The sequence below is a fragment of the Aedes albopictus genome, chromosome 3, assembly GCF_035046485.1.
Source record: "Aedes albopictus strain Foshan chromosome 3, AalbF5, whole genome shotgun sequence".
In the NCBI taxonomy this organism is placed as follows: domain Eukaryota; kingdom Metazoa; phylum Arthropoda; class Insecta; order Diptera; family Culicidae; genus Aedes; species Aedes albopictus.
This window is the reverse complement of record NC_085138.1, coordinates 186740957-186766508: the sequence shown is the minus strand read 5'-3', so window position 1 is coordinate 186766508 and position 25552 is coordinate 186740957. Positions and strand designations below refer to the sequence as shown.

Genomic DNA, 25552 nt, shown 5'->3' with positions numbered 1-25552 from the left:
GCGTCAAACGTGGCAATCAACCTTAAATTAAACCACGTATTTGCTAAATATGTTTGACCGTGTTTCCATGACATTTCCTTTTGTTATGGTCGTCAATCATATTTAGGGATGTACAAGATTCAATTTGCACAAACAAAATTATGATATTGGACAAAGCAGATATTAAGTTTATAGTTTGTAACTGTCGTATATCAGTGATATACGCAATTTGACGTTTCGCAACTATCATTTTTTCCCAGAAGCATATTTTATTTGGAAGTACCGAGAAGTGAAATATTTTGGTCCAATTGCTATGGCTAATGGGAATACTTGTTGGTTCATTTTGACTAAAAGTATGTTGTGTGCAAAAAACTATTTCGCAAAGAATATGATTTGTTTATTTAAACCCTAAACATTTTGATATTATTTATCGATAACTGAAGAGATTATTGACATCCCTAGTTCATCAATGTTGACAGCGTGTGTAATTCTGAAGGGCATACGTTTTTAGAGTGTAAAAGTTGCCACGTTCGTCACAAGCGGCGCCACAAGCACAGGATAAAATGTCGCCAGAAATAGCTGGAAGTGAGTTATATTGTTAACGAATTCCAAGCATGATTCTAAGAGTCCCTTTATTTTGGTGTACATTGACTACGTAAAAGATTTCGATCGTCTGAACCATGAAAGTCTGTGAGCTCCCTGAGACGCAAGGGAGTTCCGGTTACAATCGTCATGATGACCGGCAGGATGAGGCTTTTACATGCAGAGCTCTGCATGATAGAGCTTTGTCCGACACCATCCGGGTAGTCGCTGGTGTGTGGCAAGGATGTATAGACTACCACCGCTGCTGTTTCTTATCGTAATCGAGGAGAGCATAATGGAGAGGATTGACCGTGCACCGAAGCGTTGGCTACTTTGGCAACCCATCACTGTGGAGCATCTGAACGACTTCGATTTGACCGTTGATGTTGCTCTACCAGCCCAACGGCGCTCTTGCATGCAGAGTAAGCTCAAATACCTTACCAAACGCTTCTCTACGGCGGCTCAAGAGAGCTACAGGTTTTCAACAACCGATGCACACAGGCGTAAATGGGCCAAATTCCTGGCCATAAGTCGAACTTTTTTTTTCAGAATTTTCCAGAGTCTAATATTTTTTAAAGATAAATGAAGTAATGCTTCATCATGTGGCAATCAATAAAATACTTTGGGATGCATATTTTTTTAAGAATAAATGCCGAAATATGACGATTTTCTCTACTGTTTTTTTCATTTGCATCATAACTCATTGGAAGAACTTCAATTATCGAAATATTGACAATTTGAAAAATAACTAAGTATGTAACACAGTTCTCCTGATAAGGGTGTATCATTTAAACAAAAAACTTCACCTGGTTTCATTTATTTTGCTCTCTTACAGAAGAGTTTTCAAAATCATTCAAAAAGTTTCCAGATTCAGCAGCATTCCGCGATCTGGATAAAATTACAATAAAATATAAGGCATATCCTTTGTGAATCGCAAGAGAACGGGTACCAGAAAGTACCAGACGAAAAATTAAATCATTTTGAAATTTACACCTTTTTGACTTTGACAATTTAGGTTTAATTTCGAAAAAGCAACATCGTTTCGACTATTTTTTCAATGAACGGCCACTTATTCTCGGTAGATAGATCATAGCAGAATACAAATCTGGTCTTCTATCTCTTAACAAAATGTGTCAAATGGAATTAATTTAGAAAATTTGGGCAGAAATCTCCATACGCCGATAAACGCCTAAATGTATGCAATGCAGATGTAATCTAATGTAGCTAGAACTGTTGTGTTCAAAATTTGTTATAAAAAAATCAAAAACAAATCAAATAAAGAACTCACTATTTGTAGCATGTAATCATATGTTGATGCACCGTTAAGAAATATTTTCAGACAAATATTGTTTTTAAAAGCTAAACTCAATGAATTTTTCACTCAGTACTCCACGAACTTACTTTTCTGTATCAATTTGTGTTAAAATGCCATGTTTTAATAGAAAAATTCAAACTGATATATTCCACACGGCTTCTATCATCATGTTCAAACACCTAAAATTTCAATCCATGATTAATTTTTGAGTTTTGATGTGTTTTCCAGGGCACTATAAAAGTTACCCCAAAATGAAAATGTGATTCCCAAAATATCTAGAAAAAGGTACAACATTTAAACTGAGTTTATGGGGCCGTTCAAAAATAACGGCCCATATTCCCAAAAATTGTGAAGATAGAATAATTGTTCTACAAGTTTTCCAATTATTACACTCCTTACAACTTTGCTTAAGACATAGACACGTTATCTACAATTATAAATGAATTGAATTTCTCTCACACTTCTAGGAGATTTCTATGAAACGAAGTGGCCCTTGTTTCTAAACAATATTTTTCATGGAAATACAATTATTTTTCAGTTCTATGTTGTCAAATAAAAATGTTGGACGCTTCAAGCGATTTTTGGGGGTGAAATAAACGTTGTCCTTGGAGAGCTTATAAGAAATCATTTCTAGCCTTTAAGTGGATTAATATGGCTATTGATAATCCAAAATCAATATCTTAATTCACAATTTTTTCGCTAGTACATACATAATACACCATAAAAACGTGTTAAAACTTTTTGACCATGAATTGGACCCTGTTACTCCAGTGTGCGATGTCTGCGGTTTATTATTCGGGCTTGGTAATCTTGCAACTGTTTATCGAATACTGAGCTCCATACCATCAGAAATCGATAGGGTCTGGGACCATTTATAGCTAGATACTGTAAGTATCTGATCGTGTTCTAAAAATCAAGAAAACCGGTTTAAAATTGACTGAGTTATAGCAGCAAGTGCTCAAAATAGGTCCCCTTGCCCAAATGGTCCCCGACCCTATTAACAGAAATTTTGGAACGTTAATGAAGGTGGTTGGCCACACACTATGAAAGGGCGGAGAAGAAAATTTGCAAGCAAGCGCTGGATTGGAAACCAGCAGGACATTACAGCAGAGGCTCGTGGCAACGAAGCCTCAAGAAGGAAATCAAGGAAGTCAATAGGAATTAGACCTGGGCCCACATTTAGGCTAAAGCAAGCGGGTGCTTAGGATGAAGAATCGAAATCTTTTACGTTGGCTCTATATACCCCCAGGTGTGCTCAGGATACATGAGTGAGTGAATAAGATTTCATCTAATCCGTTTTTTTTATCTCATCTCATTTGGAACCAGCCAAACTTGAGACTAACGCTCATGTGTTTGGGTCCGTAGTTTATCAGGTAACAAATTTGTAATTTCCAATCTTAGGTACTTTGCTACTGATAGAAGTTTCCTACAATTTCATACATCTCCTTATCCAAGCAATTTAAAATTACGGTTTAGCAATGAAGTAGTGAACACCACAAGAACCAAAAGAAAAAGAAACCTTCACATAATCCTTCACAGTGTGAGTTCAATCAAATGAAATGGCACTGCCTCGTGCATCGAGCCAGATGTCGTCGAGTGGGCACAAACAATATGCTAATTTAGGGTAATCATCCCGGAAGACTTAATCGTGTTGTGTAATGTACGGTTTGAGTGCTAACGATGCAAAAGCGACGGCGACAATACTCCCTGTAATCATGGTCGTTTGGTTGGATTCGTACGGACGGTTTAAGGCTAAAGAAAGAAGGTCTTGCCATGGTGGAGTGGCGTAACGTCGCCTGCAAGGTTTACCTAGTCAGACTTTGGTGGAACAAATTGTGCGCTATGAAAAGTTATTGCTAAGTCTCTCTAGCACGAGCTTTGGTGGCAGAGTGACGGTGCATTTTATCTACCGTGAGTAAATCGGGAACAATTGAATGCGGAATTAAACGGCAATCAAAATTTTCATTGCCACTTTCGATTTTTATGACTGTCTTGAAAATATTAAAATGGTATTGATATGGAACTTATCACGTATTATTTTCAAACATGGAAATGGGGCGATGTTGAATTTCAATAAGCTTAAAGTTTGAGTTTCAAACTTCAGAGTTTTCAGAACATATTGCAAAAAGGCTATTTGAATTTCATGATTTCTTATAAATATGAGCATTACAAACTCGATACACGTATTTCAAAATATGTTGTGGGCTTCGTGGCCGGGGAAAACTTTTTGTCAAACGGAAAATTATTCGCTGGCCCGTAAGTCCGTCTGTTGTCTATTGTTAGTAATGTTAAGTCGGTGCGGCCCCTGGCTAGAAACGATCTCTCTCTTCTTGGCGTAACGTCCTCACTGGGACAAAGCCTGCTTCTCAGCTTAGTGTTCTATGAGCACTTCCACAGTTATTAACTGAGAGCTTCCTCTGCCAATGACCATTTTGCATGTGTATATCGTGTGGCAGGCACGAAGATACTCTATGCCCAAGGAAGTCAAGTAAATTTCCTTTACGAAAAGATCCTGGACCGACCGGGAATCGAACCCGTCACCCTCAGCATGGTCATGCTGAATACCCGTGCGTTTACCGCCTCGGCTATATGGGCCCTTGGCTAGAAACGATGTAAATTGTCATTTTTTGCATTCTTTACCTTGGACATCATGTTGTAGAATTAAAGTTGTATATCACCTGTAAAGAACAAAAGAAACAAAAGATAAGTTAATATATTTTTTTAATAATTGTTGTTGTTTTTTTAACTAGTAGAATAGGATAGTATAGTATTTGCCGGAATGGATGGATATATTGTAAGGAAATGAAACTGGTGTGCCAATATAAAAATACGTTTTAGCAGAAGCTCAACTCGTCCCACAAAGGCTTCGTGCAGTGAGTTGTAATGTGTACCGATAAAAACGAGAACACCTTGACGCGCCAACATGAGGTGGTCGAAAGCTGAAAGTAGTACTTGGACAAACACTTAAATGGTGGAGGAAAAGGAACTTCAAGGTGACGGAAGATATGTCGACGGATAATAAGAAACAACCAACTCCCTCGCTGAGTGAACTTAAGGTGACCATTCAATAACTCAAGAACATCATGGCAGTTCATATGGATGGCGTTACAGCTAAACTCATCAAGGTGTGACAGAAATGTTTGCCGTTTGACTGTAGTAACTGACTTGCCAAACAACCAAAAGTCATATGCCAGATGTAAGAAGCTCTTATATTCCTATTCAATCAACTGTTTTCCGTTTTGTAAAACCAGGGTATTATCATGAATTACATTGCCAAACGGCCCTGTGATAACTAAACAACTGATATAATTGAAATTCCGCACAATCTTCCCAGCAACCCGTTAGTTGCTTAATTGACCCAAGTTCAACCGAACGTTCGTTGACCTTCCACGTATCATCAGAATGGTAGAAATGCAAAATTCAACAAAACAAACAAACACACAAATTCAAAGTTCAGACAACCCGTCGCCCCTGCCTCGCCACAAACACATCATCCCTCAAATTCGCCAAACACTTGCATGTGTGCCATACCGACCACCGGCCCGCAGCTGAAGGAAGTAAATCCACACACTCATTATTCCAATACAACTCCATTCTATTCTTAATTGCACTTAGGAAGAGAGAATCTAATAACTCTCAAAGTGAGGTGAAAGAAGGTTGTAAAAGCTTCCACAGAACAACCATTCAGCCGCGTTCAAAGCATGCATGTAGAGACCCGCGCACTCGCAGCATCATCGCCCGGTCCCCTCAGAAAAAATACGCGAGATTTTTCTCTCCCAGTTAGGCGTAATTTGTAGGACGGACGCTGGTTGGAATTAGCTGGACTAGGAGGCACACAACCAGCGATGTCTCTTTCTCCCCGCAGAGTCGGCGAGTCAGTTAGCAGAACAAGGTTGCGATATGTAGGTACCAAGGTCCTCTCCACCTTCCTCATCATCTGTTAAACAAACCCACAATCTCTGCCAGTTAGTCAGTGGTTGGTGGCAAAGATATTCCTCCATAAAATGTACCGTAGATACCCCACACCAGTCGTCTCAGCATCGCCGGTGCAGTCCCGTGGAGTGTGCGATTCCACATCCTCTCATTCCACCTACCCTGCAATTATTCCAGCTCATACGAGCATTTACTGGAGTCTAACCACCTTCTTCCTTCATAAACGCCTCCACACATGCACGGTAGCTTCCAAACAGAGCCATTAACACTCACTCTTCACCGAATCCGCTGAGGTTCACTGTTCTGAGACCAATTTCGGGTCTTTCTCCATTCTCCTATCTGCTGCTGTTCCTGCCGACTGACTGACCGCCTAGACTGGGTATCATTTTGATTCAACAACCACCACATGGTCATGGGAAAACGATTCATCATCATTCATCAGCGCCGCGCTGCCATGCATTGGCAAACACAAACAGAAATCGTGGAAAGAATCCGGAGAAAAAGACTTCTTACGCCCTAATCAGCGCACTGCTCTTCCCGTGTGGCGTCCATACATCTCGACCAAGCTGCCATATGATACATTCGTTGTTGTGAGTTATTTTCTTTTTTGTGTAATCATCATTGGGCAGTTCAGCAGACGTGTTCGAGAGCCGTGATTACAATCGTATACAACATCATAATTGAACAGATTTTAACAGTACGAATCAAGAATGAGATAAGCCACGCAAATTTTGTCGGTGAAAAGTTGTTCTTGAGGAATTAGCGAGTAAGAGGGGTTTGCTCATAAGTACATCTTGTACAACTACTGAATGATTGATGCATTTTTGAGAAATTTCGGTCAAGCTTTTCTAATTTGGTCGATGGATTGCAGAATTGGGACTTATAAGTGGAATAGATAAGGTGAAGGTACACCGCTTGTGTTTTCCAAATGATGTTTCCGTGTAAAATCTATCAAAAACAAACTCAAGAGCGAATTCCCAACATTCTTTGGCTGAAAGTCAAATTCTCACGAGAAGGTAATTAACTTCCCAAAACAACCTCTACAAGTTAAGTACAAAGTTCATGCCCAAAAAGACTCTTGCAACTATGTTCTGGTCAGTTGATGAGTTCAATTACTGCCATATATAACATAGGGCATAGAACGGCAGTATAGGCATCGGATCTACAAGCGTTACTGGCTGACCTATAAATAAACTGGCTGACCTATAAATAAACAGCACCACTAACCCTGTCTCCTCCCCCTCTCCGGTAACTCAATGAAACCCTCTGAACTGTCACTGAGATCCTTCTGAAACTCCTATGACATCCCCTTAAATCTCCTGAATTTCGCTGAAGCATATTGAAACAAGCTGTCACTTCTATGAAGCGCCTTGAAACCCCATCGAAACCCCCAGCAACACACCAACGAAATCCACCGAAACTAGCTGAAACTTGCCTAAATCCCTCTGAAACCAAGCACCTCTAAAATACTGCTGAAACCCCCGGGAGCCCCCTGAAACCTTTCTCAACCCCGCTGATCGGTCTCCTTTCGAAGCCTCTCAAAATCTCTGAAACCACCCTGAAAGCCCAACGAAACATCCGTCCTCAACACTATGGTATTGTTGAAAATTACCTTATCATCGGGGTTGTATGCATCCATGATCCAATTGTTGTACACGGGCATTATCTAAACTGACCATAATTGATATTTCTTCGATTTCAGAGGCGTTTTAGGGGCTTTCTAGTTTCAAAGGCACTCCAGATGGTCTTAAAAGGTTTCAAATGGTTTCAGGGCGTTCCAGGAGATTTCAGGGATGTTTCAGAGATATTCCCGGCGGTTTCGGAAGCGTTCCAGGAGTTCTAAAGGCATTTCAGTGGCGTTCTAAGGAGCCTTAGGGGGCTTCAAGAGGGTTCAGGGCTGCTATAAGAGCGTTTCAGAAGATTTTAGGGGCGTTTTTGGATTTTTTAAGGGATTGAGTGATGTTCATGTTTCTGGACGTTCCGGCGGTTTTCATAGGTTTCAGGAGCGTTCCTTTGATTAGTTAAGTGGATTCAGGAGCGTTTCTTAGATTTTATGGGTTTTAGGGAATTGATGGGCGTTCCAAGGATGTGGTAGTTAGTAGTTTACGTCTTGAGAACCCACGGTTGTGCACTGTGCAGAGGACCGAATCATTTTCGATTTCTGTAACGATTTTTGAGTTTTGAAATATGTAGGTTGTTTGGCCTAAGTCCCCTATCCACCGCGGCTACTACCTTAGGTATACCCAGTCAACCAACAATCGTATAAGATGTTGAAAAAGATGTTTAAGTGGAGGCGATATGCGTACATTTTACATGCGCCTAAATGAAGGCATGCACGCATATGGCTTCCACTTTATCATCTTATGCAGCATCTTATACGAATACTGGTTGTCTGGGTAGCTTCCGGTGGAGGACGCTTCTTCGCCATACTCAGCTCATACTCAGCTGCTGAATGCAAGAACAGACGCTGTTTGAGCTGCACCTCCTTGGTGAACAGACGATCGAGACGTATTTCCTGAAGTCACAAGGACAACAATGTCCAGGCTGCACTACCAGCTAAGCACACAACTCTTAGCTGGCGGTCTTTTTCCTCACGTGACCCGAAGCATGAGCACAAGAAACTTGTGAAGACCAGAGCTATGTTGGACGCTCTCCTTATCGACTCACCGTTTAGCAGCCCAAGGGATTCCAAGGATGTATTTTTTTTTTCCTTCTAAGCCATAGGGGGATAATCTGCTCAACAGACACCCTAACAGAAGGTTAGGGTAGTGTAGGTCTGACAGGCCGTCTTCTACAACAAAAGTAAAATCCAGGACTACTCTCTCCTCGTACCCACTAAACCATTCCTATGGTCGCCAAACCCTACGTCTCTCCGGAACCACCAAGAAGGTATTGCTTCAGAGAGGGGCTAGTGCACATCGCACCCACAAGGTTAGCTGCGTAGCCTGCAGCAACGAACATCGATGACTCGCTTTGGAGAGTCCATCACGGTAGCATGCTGGCGCTTAGCCAGTTTCCCGAGTGGTCCTCGCCACTCCCTTTGTCCTCGGAAGGCGGGCAGGATCAACCCCGCCCGCGCCCTACTGTTGAGCGGACATCAAGAACTAATGTATCAAGGGATTTAATGAGCGTACCAGAGGTTTTCAAATGGTTTCAGGGGTGCTCTAGAAGCGTACCTCTCTCTCTCTATCTCTTCTTGGCGTAACGTCCTCATTGGGGCAAAGCCTGCATCTCAGCTTAGTGTTCTATGAGCACTTCCACAGTTATTAACTGAAAGCTTCCTCTGCCAATGACCATTTTGCATGCGTATATCGTGTGGCAGGCACGAAGATACTTTATGCCCAAGGAAGTCAAGGAAATTTCCTTTACGAAAAGATCCTGGACCGACCGGGAATCGAACCCGTCACCCTCAGCATGGTCATGCTGAATACCCGTGCGTTTACCGCCTCGGCTATATGGGCCCTGAAGCGTACCAAGGGTTTTCAATGGATTTTAGGGGAGTTCTAGGGGGTTTTAGTAGTTACAGGTGTATTCCAAGAGATTTCAGGGGCGTTCCAAGAGCTTCACACGAAGTCGTATATGATGTAGAATAGGATGCTAAAGTAGACGCCATATGTGTACATGCATCTATTTAACGGCGTGTAAAGTGTACACATACAGTCAGGTTTTTCTTTTACGCGGGGGATACATACCGCGTAAAAAAACCGCGTAAAAATAAACCGCGTTAATTCAAAAATCCGCGTAAAAATAAACCGCGTCAATTCAAAAATCCGCGTAAAAAAACCGCGTTAATTCAAAAATCCGCGTAAAAAAACCTCGTAAATGAAAACCGCGTAAAAAAAACCGCGTAAAAAAAACCTGACTGTATAGCCTCTACTTTAGCATCCTAGTCAACAGCATATACGACTTCGTGTGTTAGATGAGGTTTAACCCTTCAGGATGCGCGCTGTTGTAAAAAGTACAACACTACCAAAAACACTCGCTCATCGTATACAGCACGAGCGCGGTGCAGTTTCGTTTGCTTGATGGCGCGCGTCCTGAAAGGTTAAAAGCGAATTCAAGAGTGTTCCAGGGAATTCAAAAAGCGTTTGTTGAACACATACTGTGCAACTGTGAAGTGTAGTTAATTAAAAGATGTTTTTATGTGGTGGAGCCTCGTAGCCGTGCGGTTAGGGTCACCAAGCTTATAATCGCACCATGCTATGGGGTGAGGGTTCGATTCCCGCTTCGGGCGTTGAAACTTTTCCGTGAGAATAGTTGTTACGGGTATAAATATTTGTTACAATAATAAGACAGAATAATTGTTTAATGTGTTTAAAGTACAATATTCGTTCGTTCCTTGTGCTACATGTTGAATTTTAACTTGTAAACAGACATGTCCAAACACTGCACTGCACGAAGAGTCGATGCTCAAACACACCACCGTGGGTGCCAAGTCACCACCTAGCTCTCCATGTTTCAGAACGAATACGCACCGCGTCTGGCTCAACACCGGTGCCGGTGGCGATGCTCAGGCACTGGGCACGGTGTTTGACGCTTCGGGTAACACGGAGCCCGAGTGTTTCCGATTATGCAAAACACTCGTACGAGTTCAAGCGCTCGGTGCCGTTCATTCTCTAGCACCAGTTGCAAATGCTTGGTCGACGACGAGAGTGAGTACTTGGCGGCTCCTTTTGTGTCTTTCTCGTCCCTTCTGACTAAGTGCCTCTCATGCAGTCAAGCGTTAAAATTCACCCGAGTGAAATTCTCTCCGTGTGCTCAGTGTGGTACTGCGGTGCGGTTTTTTGACAGTTCGAAAAGACATTTAAATTATTTCAACATCCTTCTATCAGTTAAGATACACTGAGAGGAAAATACATTTTAGTTTCACTGGAAAAACTCAAGTAACCGTTCAAAAATGATGTTTTCAGTGAGTTCAAATGAATTAAGTAAAATTCGCTTGAAAACTTAGTGAAACTCCAAAGAAAAGCTATTGAAAATTTGGTACTGTATTGTATTGTAGAATGTATATGATTTTCTAGTGGGTTTTATTGAAGTCGAATGTATGAAAAATGAAGCGAATTATTGTCAGCCATCACTAACGAACCAAGCATGAGTGTGATGATGGCAATATGTTCTGTGATTTTTATGTTTCCATCCTTACTAGGGAACCGTTTGGGGGTCTCCGATAAAACGGAGACAAACCAATTTTTTTAATAATCTTGAAATAGACAAAACAAAAACAAAAATGGCCAAAAGTTGTTCCAAAAATACTGAAAATTTACTTAAATTTTATTAAATTTTGTAGTGAAAAGTTTCACTAAAATGCTATTGGATTTTTCCAGTGGAATATTTTCACTAACCAATCATGTAAGTTTCAAATGTTTAGTTAGATGGAAAAAATCTACTTATGATTTCCAGTGGAATTGAAGTGAAATTTTCGCTCAGTGTAGGAAGATTGCATGAATACGATAATTTTGGTGGTGTAAATCAAAAGAGCATAAATTTCATCCGCTCAGTACGGACATGCTTGGCCTTGACCATTGCAAAAGTAAATTATATCTGCTAATACCGCATTAATGAAAAACTTCCCCATCTTAGGGGTTCAAGAAACAGTTCTACTCTTCAAACTTAACTCTTCTTCCTCATAGAAACAGCTGAATAAATATTTACCCGAATATTTGAATTTAGTCTCACCAAACTTTTCAAAATCTTACAATGAGATGAACCTCTCTAGTAAATAAATCCCTTTGGTAGTCCGTACCACAATATTTAATTCTGTTGATAGAAATCGATTTTACTCACTATATTGATGCCGTGAATAATGAAATAGAACGAGAGGAGAGATAATAATTAGAGAATATCTCATTATTGATAAGTCACCGAAAGATTAGTAGGAAATCATGGCTTGAAGCTATACGAAAAAGATTACCTGGTTGAATTTTCTGGAAGTATTTTTTGATCTTAATTTCCAAAAACAAAAACAACCCTAACGGTAAATACAATACAAATACTATTATGGTTTTTTTTATTTATTCTTCTACAAAAAGAACCACCCTTATGCAAAATAAGTGCAGCACCCAAAAAAAAAAGATTCAAAATTTTAAAAAGAAAATAAAAGATTTCATGAATAATTGGGGATATGCTCGGGAGGGACAGGAGAAGCAGAAATTCGCAATGGTTGTTACGCCCTTTCCACATGTTGGTCTAGGAATATCTTAACAAAGTGTTACATGCCGATAAAGGATCATGGTTTTAAACTATACAAAAATATGACTGGTAAGTTTTCTGGAAATATTTTTATGTTCTTAATTTCCATCTCATAGAACCACCCTAAATAAAAATAAATGAGCCACCCTAATGAAATATTATATATATTCAACATTGAAAATGACTTACAGTTATATGAGATTTTTTAATACTATTATCTTTTTTTTTTAATTTTTCTACAAAAAGGACCACCCTAATGCAAAATAAGTGAACCACCCTAACGATATATGATATATAATATGCTAGTAGTTGCCAACAATGATATGAGACATGTTCTAGTACTATTGCTATGAATATTTCAGCAACTAGGGTATTTGTGCCTATCTTAGTCTCATTAAGGATGTGCAACATGAAAAATCACTCACAGCGCAATGTATACGCTTCAAACTTAATGATACAAACCTTTAACACACGTGCTCACTTCCACTGTTGATCTTACGATGCACTAGAGTGGGATTTACCATCAATATTTGATTTAATTGCGATCACAAATCGCGAGCCACTCGCACCTATCTTCAGCACACCGTAAAATTTTCATCTCATCGCGGTCCACCGGGTGGCCCCTTATTCATCTCAACAGTATTTACAGCAAATCCACAACCACTCTCACATTTTCTCATCGTAGAGCATTCTGCACTCACCCACTAACGCACTCCCTTTCCCTAGCAGGTGACAGTTTCATTGTGATTGTTTTCCTCTCTCGCAAAGGAGAAGTCATAACAATGTGCGGCGCGACGAATCGTCTATGCTCGCTCCCCACGTTTTGCACTCGCATACATTCACAGCTGATTGGCAAATCAGTGCTGCCGAACTGGATGATAGTTCGTAAAGCTTGAGCGGTAGCAGCATATTTAGATGAAAACCAAACCAAATATTTTGAAAGAAATGGCGTTGGAAAATGAAATTATTGATCGATTTGCGTAGAAGTTCGATTACCAAGATGTTAAACCAAGAAACGACCATATTCTGATTGAAAAAACATCGTATTTGTAGTGACCAAATCTCATTCAATTAACTACTTGTTTCTTGATGTCTGGCACCGCTGTGATGCTTGCTTTGGTGCTTCGGCAGAGATGTGCGCCGCGGTTAAAACATCATTTTTGGTCGTCGGCGGCGGCGGCGTTAAAAATGAGAATTCAATATTTCGCTCTTTTACATCTCATATAGCGAAACATTTTAATAAACTATACTTTGCATATGAGAATGTAAATACACTAAAACCTCAATTTATGCATGTTATTTTAATGCACTTTTTAATTTATGCACCTTTTTTATGACCTGCATAAATTAAGGGAAAGCTACTCAGAACCAATATTGTGCATAAGAATATTTAATAATGACGGTAACTATTGCAACGGCGGCAAAAGGGTGTTTATAAGGATGAGCAAATGGAAGTCACAGGGGAGTTTCAGGGGGTTCCCAGGGGTTTCCGCGAGGTACCAGGAGATCTCCGGGGGGTTTTCGGGGGTCTGAGGGGGTTTTCGAAAGCATTGCAGAGAGTTTCAGAGGATTTTCGACGGGGTTTGGAGGCGTTACTGGTACGTTTTCGGGGGTTTCCGAGGATCTCACGTGCGTTAAACGGGTGCAAGTGGGTCTTAGATGGATTCGGAGGCGTTAGGCAGGCGTTTTTGGGGGTTCAGATGCGTTACATTGGGTCCGAGGGGATTTTAGAGGGATTTTGGAGGCATTTCAGGAAGTTTCAGAGCATTTTTGGCGGGATTCAGAGGCCTTATGGAGGCGTTTTCGGGGGTTTCGGAGCGTTGCAGGTGCGTTACATGGGGTACGAGGCGGTTTAAGGGGAATTTTGGAGCCATTTCAGGAAGTTTCAGAGCATTTTCGGCGGGATTCAGAGGCGTTACGGAAGCGTTTTTTTTTATGCACAAATTTCCCTCATTTTATGCCTTTTTTAATTTATGCACCCCCAGCCATGTGCATAAATTGAGGTTTTAGTGTAGTAACTTGTAATTGCGCACTCGTATATAGTGCGGCAGACAATTAAACGTTCCATAATAAATTAAAAAAATCGATAAATAATTCTTAAGTTATGGCATGAATTGAATTATTAGAACCTGAATTCTTCAGATTTCATTACATCGGAGAAAATTGGGTTGATTTTGAAATTCCTCACATTTTGTATGTATGTAATGAAAAATTGACCCCCTCAATTATAAACGAACGTCGTTATGACGTCACGCGGGGAAAAGCATGCATGCTAGCCTGGTACACGGTTTATATGAGAAAATACAAAAAATGGAAAAACTCAAGTTCCTGTATACTTCTTGAGATCCACTTTGGTCCCATATCAACTGTGTAAAATTTCAGATCGATCGGAAAAACTATATTTTAGCGCCCGCCATTCTTAGTTTTTCATACGATTTACTATGGGGAAATTTTACTCCTGCAAAAAAAATCGCTAGGAGTCACCCCTAGATCCCTAAAAATAAGTCGACGAATGATTTCTGTAGAAAACTTCACTAGGAATCAGACATCCGAAGATAGCAAATCGATGCGACGTTCGTGGAAAAAGTTATTAGGCCTCACCCGATCGATAAAATAACGAGATTTTATTATTTATTGTTATTCCTTACATGTTAAACAGCGTTTGCATGCCATTAGGTTTTCAGTCAATAACTTTTTTCACATGCCTCAGATCGCTTTGCGGTCTCCGGAGGGTTGGTTCCTCGTAAAATTTCCAATAGAAATCATTCATCGATTTATTTTTAGGGGCTAAGGGGCAACCTGTGGCGATTTTTCTTTGTAAAAGTGATTTTCCCCATACTAAATCGTATGAAAACTTAAAATGGCTGGCGCTAAAATATAGTTTATCCTATCGATCTGAAATTTTGCACAGTTAATATGGGACCAAAATGGAACTCAAAAAGTGTACAGGAGTAAAATGTCTGTTGGTGTCCCACGCTAATGCATGCTGTCATTGCATGCTTTATACACCTTGTGTGAAGAATATGATATTTGCTAGGATTTTTATATGATGATATATAAGTGACTAAAAAGTAACTAAAATCTCAACAGGATCATTGAACGAAATATTTTGTTTATTCGGCAATGAATGACATGCATTCATTTTGGGAGCGTTTAAACTTAAATCGATTATTTTCTGAAGATTATTGGGGAAATTCTAAGTTCGGCGGCGTGGTGAGTTTTAAGCTGGCGGCGTGCTAGAAAATCAAAACATCCGGCGGCGTGAAGTAATAAATCTCGACGGCGCACATCTCTGGTCCTTGAGACAAAATGAGATGAATATAGGTACTAGGCCGAAGAAGGGGGCTTTTACCCTAAATTCAAATCCTCCATTTCAAATTTATTTCACTCCCCCAACACAAAAATTTTCTAAGTCCAAAAAGTCAATTTTTTTCAAAAAAAAAAATTTTTGAGATAACACCAGATCTCGACGTTTCATGCACTTTTAAGGCATTTGGCATCAAAAAACAAATTTCGATTTCGAAATTTTCATGTACCCCTACCTTGGGATATTTTTCGTGTTTCAAAACAGCCAAACTTTGACCGCTTTGGGCCAACCCTTAGCGAAGTCCGATTGAGCTGAAATTTTGCATGGGGACTTTTTTTGAGGAGACGAAACTTTTGAGCATTACCCGTTTTTGAAATTCGAAAATTCGATTTTCATTGGCACCCTACTGTATATTGTGCATTTGAAAGGTTCTATGTGTATCGTGCAGTGTTAATACTTTGTAATAATTAATTTCTTTTATTTTTGTAACATGGCGCCCAACTAAAAAACCCCGTGTATACAAATGCAAGCTAGTTGGAAGGATTATAACTTCAGTCTTAAGGCCATTTTATTTTTGTGGACAGTTAACCTCCATAAAAGTAAAGTTTAGTTTAGGTTAGATTAATTCGTTACGTGATTTGGAGAGCAGTTTGGCTTTCGGGTAACAATCTTTAGTTTTGAGTTGAGGTGTTTTCTGGGGACTTGTTAGTCCTGTTCACCGCTACGTTTCTGGAAAGCATTGTGGCTTTCGGGTAGCATAACTCGTTTTGGTTTTGTTTTGAGTTTAGGTTAAGTTATTTATCTTTATCGTAGTGTTAAGTATATCAGGTATCAGAAGGCCGGCTCCAGAGGCACGTTATCCTCCATTTGGGACATTTGTGCCAAGTATATGGCCTTAACACTATTGTTATGAAGGATATGAAGCATATGGGAGCTGAATTTTTTGTGAATCGGTGCTCGATTCACGAAAAATTCTTGCTCAAACGTTGGATTGTGTTACGGGTATAAATATTTGTTACAATAATAAGACAGAATAATTGTTTAATGTGTTTAAAGTACAATATTCGTTCGTTCCTTGTGCTACATGTTGAATTTTAACTTGTAAATATTACCCTAGTATTAATTAACATTTATAGGGTTCTGGCAGGATAGAGGCCAATGAAGTGCAATCCTATTTCGATTGCCAACATTCAGGCCATTTCGGGCCGCGATTAAGTACTAGATACGTAAACCTTTCCCTGACACAGACTTCAAGTCATAGAGCTCTAGTATCGAAACCCGAAACGGGATGCCCGATTAGGATTAGTTTTCCTAGACAAAACCAAGCTATGAACACAGCGACAAATGCTGTGAACTAAAAGGCGTACTGCCAACTAAAATACAATTCCAGGATGACTGATGGACACAAACCCTTACATGAAACCTCGTCATCCTGTGATCGGAAGATGTTATCTATCTGGATAACAGGGCACATTTATGTTATGTGTTGTGCTGCGTCAATTTGTGATGTCTGTATATTGTGCATTTGAAAGGTTCTATGTGTATCGTGCAGGGTTAATACTTTGTAATAATTAATTTCTTTTATTTTTGTAACATGTTTTTTTTTCTAAATCTAATGGGAGAATACGATATTAACCAAATACAAAGATAATAATAATAATCATAATAATAAGAAACTCGTGTAGTAAGAAAAGAAATCAATATACCTTGGAATTCATTGTTCAGGTATGAAGATGGTACTCTGTTGTCAAATAAGGTGATATGGTTGATAAATGTGAATCATAGATGACAGAAACGGATGGGTCCATCACTCAGAAGAGTATGTCCACCGCATGGGGCGATCCGGAGTGGGAAAGAGGGTGTCAATGATTTGTTTGGCCCGGGCCTTACTCCCACCTTTCTCCAGGCACTTCCACCAATTCGGGTGGTCACGGCAAGCATCCTCGAGGACCATGGGTGGATAGGCAAAAATGGGGGACAATAGCTTGGCCCTTTTGCCCATGAAAAGGGAGATCGGTGGCCTTTGCGGCAGACCCTCGATCTGAGTGATCTTGCCCCCTTGGACTCGAATTGTGATTTTGTGGGGCCGATACGCCCCATCAACCTCCATCGTCTGCACTTGAGTGGGCAAAACAGGGACAGCGGACTGGGCCTTCATCCTCTCGAGAAAAGGACCAACCGACGCAAATGGGTCCACATCGGGCTCAGGAGCGGCTCGGCCCTTTCGAAGGGCTTGGAAAACGGAAGATCCGACGGATTCGGATGCCACGGTTGGTGCTTTAGATTGGAACGGCATTCTCATAACAGCGTCGCTCATCTTGATGGCGAGGTTCTCTACCAGCTTCACGGATTGAGCGATCGAGGCAGATGCGTTCCCCACTTGTGTGGCTAGTGAGGCCATCTGGGTATCGTGGTATCGCTGATTTTTGTCCATATCGTGGCATCTCTTTTGGAGGTTGTCCACCATGAGGCCAAGGTTCTCCTCCACCTTCTTGAGGTTGTCAGACACTCCCAATGAGATCCCCTCCGAGAGGCCCATCACGGGGTTGTAAAACTCCCCGACGGAGCACGGCATGGTCGAAACCAGAATCTTTGAGATCTTATACGAGTGTCGGGAAGTGAGGTCTTTCACCACCGGCTCGCAATCCCTCCAGACCTTAGAGGCGTCCTTGTCGTGGAGCCGCATACCAGCCTGGACGACTCGGGTTACATAGGAGTCAAATCCGTCTACAACGCTCTGAGAATTTGCCATGAGGTGAGCAAGATGTTGAGATGCTGCCTTGGCATCAGCTGACTGTTCTGCAGAGACGCTCCTGGACCCCCGGCGAGTCGCCTTCGGAATAGCCCCTCCCGCCGCCGCAGGCTTATCCACGGACTCCAGAGAGACATCTGAGGCTTTACGCTCTGCTCCTTGGGTTCCCTTTGCCCCTTTCTCGGGGTGCTCTCCACTCGACTTCCTTCGATTTGCCGCGTGGGACGCGTCTAGCAGAGAGATGAATGCATCTGGTGCCGGTACGGCGGCTTCATCGACGTCGTTCACCTGAGGTAATTCCGCCAGGTTGGACGCCTCCTTCAGCAACGCTTCCGCTTCGACCGCAACCGAGGCCGTCCTCTTCTGTATCTCCTTAAGATCCCTGTCCCTTTGCTGATCTTCTGGCGCGAGCTCCTTCTTATCACGAGGTTTTGATCCTTTAGCCGACATTGTCTTGATCATCGAACGCAACAGGATTACAGTTAGAAAATAAATTGTGCACTGCGGTAACTTTCTACTCACTTATATTTGTCTTTTTCGGGCATCCCGTTTCGGGTTTCGATACTAGAGCTCTATGACTTGAAGTCTGTGTCAGGGAAAGGTTTACGTATCTAGTACTTAATCGCGGCCCGAAATGGCCTGAATGTTGGCAATCGAAATAGGATTGCACTTCATTGGCCTCTATCCTGCCAGAACCCTATAAATGTTAATTAATACTAGGGTAATATTTACAAGTTAAAATTCAACATGTAGCACAAGGAACGAACGAATATTGTACTTTAAACACATTAAACAAATTATTCTGTCTTATTATTGTAACAAATATTTATACCCGTAACATAGTTTCTTCCCCGTTTACACTGGTACATGCTCCGTTGTCCGTTGTCTAATGTTAAGTTTAAAACAGTCTGTACAGCCGAAAGCTGAAGACGTTGTTCGTGTCTTTTGTTTTTTTTAAGGGTTATTAGAGCCCTTAGATGTTTGGAATAGTAATCCTAGTCGGGTAATAGGCGCGATAATCGCCAAATTGAGTCTGAATTATATCATACTATTCCTATGCAAAGGAAGCAGTGGTAAAAAGGCTCAAAGAGATTTCAGGGCTGTTAAAGGGGACTTCATGGGCATTCGAGGGGTTTTCAATGGGTTTCAGGGAGGGCGTTTTGTAGATATTACGGGCATTTCAGGGTTTGACATCGGTTTCAGGCGCGTTCCGACGTATTACAGTGACGTTCCAGGGGTTTCAGGGATATTCCTGGGAATTGCAAGAGAGTTCCAGATGGTTTCAGGGACATTAGATAGTACAAAACACTGGTTTTAAACATTTATTTATCCCATTTATCCACAATGTGTCGACAACAACCACAACTTAAGATCCCATTAGACGTGCCAAATATTTGGCCAAACATGCCCAACAAATGGCCAACACAACGTGAATCATAGCAACCTTGGATAAATGTCGGACTTCAATTATTTGGCATAATGACAAACAGGCACCTCTATGAATTCAATCCTATGAAGCTTCAACCAAGTCATCCTACAAAATGTGACCTCCTTACCTCGAGCTGCCACGACTACTCTGGCTTCCACCCATTACAAACAGATATAAATGAAAAGTTATTACCCTGTATATTGTATACTATTAAGCACAAAAAAGATCTTCGGCTCCGTAAAGCGTTATACGCAATAGAGCCCCAAATAAATGAACTAGATAAAAAAAAAGCTTCAACCGAGATCAACTCTGAGCCCGGAATCGCGATCACGACGAGACAACGACAAGTACCACACTTTGCAAAACAGAAATAAAAGTTGGCATATTGAGTTTAGCAAGATTCGAGTGGTTTGTTGAGAAACATCGAGCGACCTTGCAGAGATTGGCAGATGGGCTGAGCTACAGTGACGGCTGCAATAAGCGAGCCGTCACAAGGGGATTAAGAAGTATTCAAGAAGTTTCAGGTATGTTCCAGGGAGTTTCAGGGGCGTTCCAAAGGTCGTACTTATGGATTTCACGAGCGTTCCCGGGATTTTTAGGAGGTTTCATGAATGTTCCATAGGGATTCAGAACGCCCCATGGGGAGTTCTGAGTGTTTCAGGGCATTCCAGGAGTGTTCCAGTTCCAGGGGATCTCGGGTAGTTTAGGAGAGTTAAGGACGTTCCAAAAGGTTTAAAGCGGTTTCAGAAGTGTTCCAGGTGTGGTACAGGGTATTTCAAACGGTTTTAGGTGGTTCCGGTAGGTTTCAAGGGCGTCCCATGGAAGTTGTAGGGATCTCAGGGAATTACAAAGGCGTACTCTGAATCCAACAGAAAATCATTCAGAACCTGAGATATCATGAAAAGCCTTGGTACGCCTCTGATACATTTCATGCATCCCTCCTGGAAGCTCTCTGGGATCCCCGAAAACCTTCTGAAAGTACTAGGAAACAAAAAAATGGAAATCTGGCATATTTGATATATAAAAACAATAATCTCATCTACCACTGTAAACCGTGCAACAAGCAACAATAATCGGTCAACATTAGGATGAGCTAGAAGCAGGATGCGATATTTGGGATCCTGATTTCTGGTACAAATATTCTAATTTCTCTTAGAAAATTCCATCCTCGATGACATCCTTACCCTTCCTCGGTGTGAGAGTTGGTTCATTCCCTTCCACTCCAGCAATGACATGGCTGCCTCGATTCCCCAACCAACGTTCTCCTCGTCATTGGGGTATCAGGTATCAGAAGGCCGGCTCCAGAGGCACGTTATCCTCCATTTGGGACATTTGTACCATCGCCAAAATAACAGCCTATTTCATCATTTACCTGAGGGAAAAGGAAGGAAAAAGAATTTGGATGGGGATAGGGACAGGTAGGGAAATAGGAAAAATACCCTGGAAGAGGGTACTAACGCACAAGCGTACCACAATGGGTTCAAACAGCGCCCTGAAAAGGGCACTGTAATAACGCATAAAGCGAAAGAGAGCCTATAGCTCTTTACCACAGCGGGTTAAGAACAACAGAACAGCCTGAAGATTCAGGTTTCTGAAGTCAGTTTCACTTAAAAAGTGTTTACCGAATACTCGGAAACGCAGTTGCGCGAAAACTGGACAGTTACATATCAAATGATACGAAGTTCCATAATCGGATTCACAGCTATCACAGGCAAATGAATCAGCTTGCTGAATATTCGCCATATGATAGCTGAGTCGGCAGTGGCCAGTCAATGCTTTGACCAGCATGCTGCAATTTTGCTTAGACAGATTAGTTAGATACTTCGCCACCCGTAGAGATGGCTCAGCACTATACAATTTGGTTTGACGACATGACTCCAAACTATTCCAATATTGTCTGTGTTGAGTGACAGCCCAGGTGTGAATCTGAAGCTTAATCCAACACTTCGATATCGGAATAGCTGGCTCAGGGCCAATGAAGTCATGTGATGCTCCAGAGCGAGCTAACTCATCAGCCAATTCATTTCCAGCGATGAAAGAATGATCAGGTACCCATAGAAGGTGAACAGCGTTTGCTGAATTCAGCTCCTCGATTTGAGTTCGACAAGCGATAACTATCTTCGACCTGGAGTTGGCCGAAGCAAGTGCTTTAATAGCAGCCTGGCTATCTGAACAGAAGTATATTACTTTGCCCATTACGTGCTGCTGAAGTGCTGATTGCACTCCGCACATAAGAGCAAAGATTTCGGCCTGAAAAACGGTGCAGTGTCTACCAAGTGAGTAAGACTAATACAGCCTTAGCTCACGAGAATGAACACCAGCACCTGCTCGACCTTCGAGAAGGGAGCCATCAGTGTAACATACGATGCCGTCTGAAATACTTCTTTCCAAATATCCAGATGTTCACTCTTCCCGGGAAGGGAACTTCCTGGAAAATTACAAGCAATTGTAAGATCACTTGGAGCAAGAACAATTTTGTCCCAATTCACCAAAAGTTAAAACAACGAGGTGTGTGTTGATGTGCGGTTCACAGGAGTTTCCTCTAGTAGACCGAATACCCGTAACCGGTAAGTGCAAGAAAGGGCTTCTTGTTTGAGATGAATGTGTAGTGGGGCAACGTCAAAGAGAACTTCGAGCGCTGTCGTGGGAGTTGAAGAGAACGCTCCAGACATCGCCATCAAACACATCCTTTGAAGATGGCCTAATTTTGATTGGACCGTTCTCACTTCGCCCTTTTGCCACCACACAAAACATCCGTAAGCCAATATTGGCCGAACCACAGTTGTGTAAATCCATTTGATATACTTGGGTTTTAGACCCCAAGTTGTACCAAAAGTACGCCGGCATTGTCCGAAGGCCATACAAGCTTTCTTGATTCTGAACTCAATGTGAGGTGTCCAGGAAAGCTTGGAATCAAGAATGACTCCAACGTACTTTACCTGTTCAGTCACATCGATTTCAGAATCAAAGAGACGCAAAGGTCGAACGCCATTACGGTTTCGCCTTTCCGTGAAAAGAACAATAGATGTTTTACTCGGATTAACCGAAAGGCCATATTGGCGACACCAACCCTCAACTACCTGAAGGGCGTTTTGCATCAGGTCGAAAAGAGTGCTGATGCACATACCAACTAACAATGTTAGGTAGTCGTCGGCAAAACCATAAGTAGGAAAACCGCTATTATTGAGTTGCCTCAATAGCGTATCTGCTACGAGATTCCACAAAAGCGGTGATAAGACTCCCCCTTGGGGGCATCCACAAACACTCAATTTCCTAATCCCTGCTAGACGCAATGTCGAGAAGAGATATCGGTTTTTGAGCATTTGGTGAATCCAATTGGAAATCATTGGAGATATACCATGACTCCGTGCGGCTTCCAATATGGCATCGAAAGGCACGTTGTCAAAGGCACCCTCGATATCTAAGAAAACACCCAAACAAGATTGCTTTTGAGCGAATGCTTTCTCGATATCGTAAACAACCTTGTGTAAAAGAGTCACAGTGGACTTACCAGATTGGTAGGCATGTTGGTTCACATGAAGAGGCACGTTGGCCAGATGAACATCACGGATGTGATGATCCACAATGCGTTCTAAGCATTTCAGAAGAAAAGAGGTCAAACTGATAGGTCTGAAACTCTTTGCTTCTTCATACGACGCACGACCCACTTTCGGAATAAACTTTACAGTAATATCCCTCCAGGATTTGGGAATGTACCCTGTAGCAAAACTGCAAACAAGTAGTTTTTTTTAAAACATGTTTGAAATAATCAAATCCCTTCTGAAGCAAAATAGAATAAATCTCATCTGCCCCAGGAGATTTGAAAGGAGCAAAGCTATTAAGAGCCCACTCAATCGATTCTATAGTTACAATACTCCGAGCCGAAGCTAAAGAATCATAACTACAAGAAAGGACATCAGGATCATCTGAAGATGTAATATCCACACATCCATGTCCTCATCAGAGAAAGTCAGATCGCCATTTGGCAAACGAAGTTCGTTCACCCGGAAATCCTTAGATTTCGCAAGGATTTTGTTTAACCGACTGACTTCACTCAAGCTGGAAACATTTGTACAAAGGTTTTTCCAGCCGGATCGTTCAGCAGACCGGAGAGCTTTCCTGTAGGCCTTGCGAGCCGACCTGAAAGCCTCCGAACCAGCCGAACGTCGTCTGTTCCAACTCTTTCTACATTGTTTCATGAGTTTCGCCAGATCAGAGTTCCACCAAGGGGTTCCTCTTGTGATCTTCACAGACCGTAGAGGGCATGCTTCTTCAAAAGCTTCCATGATGAAGGTCGTTGTAGTATCAACGGCATCATCTAAATCACTTGGAGTGTCAATGGATGGTGAATATCCATGAAATTTGGCTGCAACTAAATCAGTATAAAGATCCCAGTTTGTTGACCGAGGATTCCTGAAACGCAATGTTTTCAAAGTAACATTCAAATGTTCAAAAAAGATATAGCGATGGTCAGATAAAGATTCTTCATCTGACACATGCCAATTGGTCAGCTCGTGACTAATTCTGCTAGAGCAAAGCGTTATATCTAACACTTCCTCTCTAGCAGATACCATGAAGGTTGGGCGGTTGCCTATGTTAAGTAATGCAAGATCTGTACTACTTAAGTACTCCATCAAACTGGAGCCTCTCAAGTTAATGTCTGAGCTGCCCCATGATATGGTGAGCATTAGCATCACTGCCAACAATTAGCGGAAGGCCTTTTGAAGTGCAGTATGTGATGACTTGTTTGAAAGCATCCGTAGGGGATGGTTCATCATGCGGTAAATACACAGAACAATAGACGTATTTCCTGTTGAGGTTTCCAACAGATACATCAATTGTGATAGCACATACATCTCTGGTGGTTAGTTCAGAGATGAGTGTAGCAACTATTTTAGGGCTGTTTATGGAGATTTCATGGGCATTCGACGGGTTTTCAATGGGTTTCAGGGAAGGCATTTTGTAGATATTACGGGGATTTCATAGTTTGACATCGGTTTCAGAGGCGTTCCGACGTATTACATTGACGTTCCAGGAATTTCAGGGATGTTCCTGGGAGTTGCAAGAGAGTTCCAGATGGTTTCAGGGAGTTTCAGGGGCGTTAGATAATACATAACACTGGTTTTCAACATTTATTCATTCCATTTGTCCACAATGTGTCGACAACAACCACAACTTATGATCCCATTAGACGAGACATTTGTTTGGCCAAACATGCCCAACAAATGGCCAACAAAACGTGAATCATGGATAAATGTCGGACTTCTATGGCAAATATTCGGCATAATGACAAACAGTCTAATGGCACCTTTATGAATTCAACCTTATGAAGCTTCAACCGAGAACAACTTCTCTCCCGGAGTCGAGTTCACGACGAGACAACGACAAGTCCCACACTTTGCAAAACAGAAATAAAGTGGGCATATTGAGTTAAGCACGATTCGCGTGGGTTGTTGAGAAACATCCAACATCCGTTGAGCAACCTTGCAGAGACTGGCAGATGGGTTAAGCTACAGTGACGGCCGCAATAAGCGGGCCGTCACAAGGGAATTCCGAAGTATTCAAGAGGATTCAGGTTACAGGAAGGTTCCATAGGGCTACAGAGCGTCCCATGGGGAGTTCTGAGGGTTTCAGGGCATTCCAGGAGTGTTCCAGGGGATATCGGGTAGTTTAAGAGAGTCAAGGACGTTCCAAAAAATTTAAAGCGGTTTCAGAAGTGTACCACACACAGGGTATTTCAGACGGTTTCAGGTGGTTCCGGTAGGTTTCAAGGGCGTTCCATGGAAGTTGTAGGAATCTCAGGGAATTACAAATGCGTACCCTGAATCCAAAAGAAAATCATTCAGAACCTGAGAATGAAAAGCCTTGGTACGCCTCTGATACATTTCATATATCCCTCCTGGTAGCTCTCTGGGATCCCCGAAAACCCCTCCGGAAACCTTCTGAAACTATTAGGAAACAAAAAATCTGGCACATTTGATATATAATAACAAAAATCTCATCTACCACTGTAAACCGTGTAACAAGCAACGATAATCGGTCAACATTGGGATGAGGTAGCTGCAG

At 41.6% G+C, this 25552-nt stretch overlaps 1 protein-coding gene across 5 annotated transcripts in view; it reads right to left on the bottom strand.

Moving 5' to 3' along the window:
- The window catches only part of LOC109429174 (serine proteinase stubble), a 555654-nt gene that overhangs the window by 420873 nt on the left and 109229 nt on the right, over positions 1 to 25552 (bottom strand). For 2 of the 5 annotated variants that reach the window (XM_062856805.1, XM_062856807.1), the window contains one exon: positions 4517 to 4554. The exons of the other annotated variants lie outside the window; for them this stretch is intronic. The gene's annotated coding sequence lies outside the window, so the exon portion shown is untranslated. The remainder of the gene's footprint in view (positions 1 to 4516; positions 4555 to 25552) is intronic. 5 annotated transcript variants of the gene reach the window in all.